Here is a 3550-nt window from a genome sequence, read left to right on the forward strand (position 1 = left end):
AAAGGGAGCAGCAGACTTGCAGGAGGCTTCCCTTGTCACCATTTACAGTAGAAACGCAGGAGGAAGAGTTTTATTAATACAAACTCATATTTAGAGAGGAGGCTATCCTGATGTACTCCTAGTAAAAGACAAGAGTGCCCATATGATTGGTCGAGTGACCTACCCCAGCCCTCAGCCAGGCTTGAGAGCCACAGCTAAGCGAACATACACCTTGTCGGAACCGTAGTGTGGCGTGTTCTAGCCTCCATATTTTAAGAAAGAAAGCAACGCCACCAACCCCTGTAATTATCTCCCATGCACCTATTAAAATAACAACCCCAAGTCCTTATTGTATGTACTTCTGTGCAATATAATACTAACAAAGGCTGCATTATTTATGTAAGCTTCCGGCATGCTTGCATACTCTTATTAGCCTGCGCTTGTGTGGTTTTTCTTTGCTCTCTTCCTCTCTCTCATCCTCCCCCATGCCACATGCCATCGCATCTGCTTTTAGTTTTATAGCTTACGATTTAACATCTATTGCACAAATTCCACCATCTCCGTCAGACCACCCTTCTCTCTCTCTCTCTCTCTCTCTCTCTCTCTCTGTGTGTGTATGTGTGTGTGTGTCTGCTCTCCTGGGATGATTTGCTGATGGTGGAGTTTCTTCTTCTTATGCACTCGGTTGCAGTGGCGTTTGGTTCTTCTACACGAAACTCACCTCAGATTTCGGTTCTTCTTCTTCTTCTTCTTTTGGAGAGAGCGCGTATGGTGAGAAAAGGCCTTCTCTAGTGGTATTGGAGCTTTGATTGGATTTGTTTTGTTCTTGCTATATATGGTAATAGGAATGGCAAAAGGTGGCAGAGGACTCTCGAGCTAATATTACCAAAACGATCAGTCCTTTTGGCTCTGAAGTGTCGTCTGGTGGTGAATCCAGTGCTTGAATTGGTGTACAAGAAAGGATTGCGGAAGGATCCAAGCTATACTCTATAAAGTATAGAGACAGGGGAAGAAGGAAAATCTCGCCTTTTGTATTGGAAGCCGCTAAAGGTGATAGTTTTAAGAGACGAGTGATATTGGAAGCACTTCTCCGAGCTCCATAGCTTAGTGGAAGAGGAGGAGAAGAACAAAAGAAAAGCTGGCAAGCAAGTGGTGGGAGAGAGTAGATGTGTCGGCGATGGCCGGAATGGACTCCGGCGGTGGAGGCGGTGGCGGAAGTTCGTCTCGCTATCTCCATCACCTCCTCCGCCCACCGCCTCCGCCGCCGTCAACCCACGTCTCACCGGAGCAGTCCAAGCCCTCCCCGGAGAAGAACATGAAGTCCTCCCCCGACAAGGGCGGCGGCGAGCCCTCCACTTCCGCCGCTGCAGAGGCGGGCGGCGAAGCGCTCGGCCCCGTCCGTCGCCCCCGGGGCCGGCCAGCCGGGTCGAAGAACAAGCCCAAGCCCCCCATCATCGTGACCCGAGACAGCCCCAACGCGCTCCGCTCCCACGTCCTCGAGGTCTCCGGCGGCGCCGACGTCGTCGAGTGCGTCTCCGAGTACGCCCGCCGGCGGGGCCGGGGTGTGTTTGTCCTCAGCGGTGGCGGAGCCGTCGTCAACGTCGCGCTCCGCCAGCCCGGGGCGTCGCCGCCGGGGAGCGTGGTGGCGACCCTCCGCGGCCGCTTCGAGATCCTCTCACTCACAGGCACCGTCCTCCCACCGCCGGCGCCTCCGGGGGCTGGTGGTCTGACCGTCTTCCTCGCCGGCGGTCAAGGGCAAGTGGTCGGGGGGAGCGTGGTGGGACCGCTGGTAGCGGCAGGGCCGGTGGTGCTGATGGCCGCGTCATTCGCCAACGCGGTGTATGAGCGGCTGCCGATCGAGGGGGACGAGGAGGCAGCGGCACCGCCAGTGGCGCAGGGGCAGCAGCCGGCGGCCTCTCAGTCATCCGGCGTTACGGGCGGTGGCGGTGGTGAGGGTGGTGGAAGCGGCGGCGGTGGAGGTGGCAGCGGTGTTTCGTTCTGTAATTTGGGTGCAAATATTGGGAGTTATCAGTTTCCTGGTGATGCTTATGGATGGGGTGGTGGTGGTGGTGGTGGAGTTAGACCACCCTTTTGATGATTCTAAGCTCACTTACTACTATTACGACTATTGCTACTACTACTACCATAAGTTTCTCTCACTGAAAGGAGGGAGCTCTTTGCCTTTGGTTATTTTGAACTCTCGTGAAGAAGAAGAAGAAGATCAAGAAGAAGTGTGTACGTAGGTGTAATGGTGCAGTTTGGTTGGTGGTGATCGCCGGACGGGAGAGCTGGATTGATGATACTTTTGGCGGTAATTTAAGTGTGTTCTTAGAGAAGTCGAAGGATTCTAAAGGTGATGCGCATTAGGCCACCTTTGTGCTTATTTTGCTGGCTTTGGGATTGGAAGAGTGAGATGACGTCGAGCATTTTGATGCGGATTTGATAATTAGAAATGGGATTTCGAGTGGCTGAACTTGGATTTTGCTTTCAAGAAGAGAAGAGAAATGGGTGGAAGAAGATGGAAGAAGGAACTGGAGAGGTCAGCTTGGGGGCACGGGGATTCACAGGCTTCCAAAGGTCAGTAGATAGATCCAAAGTTCATGCACACATGTATCATTTCACATTTTTCTTCTCCGATCTCCTTTGTCTATCTCAGCTTTGTCATGTAATGGAGTATGTAGATCTGATGTAGAACGTGCTTATTCTCTTTCAACACACTATATCCATGTACTCAATCCATCCTCGTTTGGTCATTCCTAGACCGGAATTTATAGTGTTCACTATATATTAAAAGGGTCTTACAAGAGATTTTCTCTTTTAAGTTTCAGAGAAAGAGAGAGAGATTTTAACTTTTGTTGCTTGTGAGTTGGTTGATGGTCTTTTGCTTGTGTTTTGGTTTGCTTCAGTTTGAACTCAGAGGGAAGTACTAGTTTTGGCAGTGTGTACCTCAAAAGCGTGCTGCTTTAGGCTTTAGCCCCTGGCTGGACCCTAGTTTTTGATGGGAGCTTGGGGAGAAAAGGTTGCAAGAATCTGCAGTCTTCTGACAGGTTCTGTCAAACTTCCCACAGCAGAGGCCAGAGGGTTAAATCAAAAGAATGGAGCAGTTAACTTGTCATTTACTGGAGGGAGGGAGGGGAACTGACCATAAGATATTAACAGCAGGCTGCAAGATTCTCAGCATCTGCTTCAATCTTTTCCCAAGTACAATTCTAGAAAGAATGGGTTCTACCTCGGTCCCTCAGTAGCAGTAAAGAAGAAACCCCGCTTTTTAGGTCATGATGGTTGCAACTTTGATACCTTTAGCCCCTTGAAATTAAACCTCCATGTTGGTTGCAACTTTAATACCTCCAGCCTTTGAAATCAAACCTATACTATTACCACTGCTGCTGCTGCTGCTACTCTCTCTCTCTCTCTCTCTCTCTCTCTCTCACACACACACACACACACACACACTCTTTAATTTAATTTTTAAACTAAATTAGTTACCTAGGTAATGATATATGTGGTTTGGTCAACCATGACATATTGCTTTCTGTTAAAAAATCAGTAATTAGTCTATAGCCAGAACTGG

At 49.8% G+C, this 3550-nt stretch overlaps 1 pseudogene across 1 annotated transcript; it reads left to right on the plus strand.

The window, feature by feature from the left end:
• The first annotated feature begins 413 nt into the window (after window positions 1-413).
• LOC103711756 (AT-hook motif nuclear-localized protein 25 pseudogene) lies at window positions 414-2785 on the plus strand (annotated as a pseudogene). The gene has a single exon (XR_015970979.1). The product of XR_015970979.1 is annotated as an AT-hook motif nuclear-localized protein 25 pseudogene (transcript).
• The last annotated feature ends 765 nt before the right edge of the window (window positions 2786-3550 follow it).

The sequence above is a fragment of the Phoenix dactylifera genome, chromosome 11 (genome assembly GCF_051530095.1).
Source record: "Phoenix dactylifera cultivar Ajwa chromosome 11, Ajwa_hap1_PhDact_Kaust_v1.1, whole genome shotgun sequence".
Lineage (NCBI taxonomy): Eukaryota > Viridiplantae > Streptophyta > Magnoliopsida > Arecales > Arecaceae > Phoenix > Phoenix dactylifera.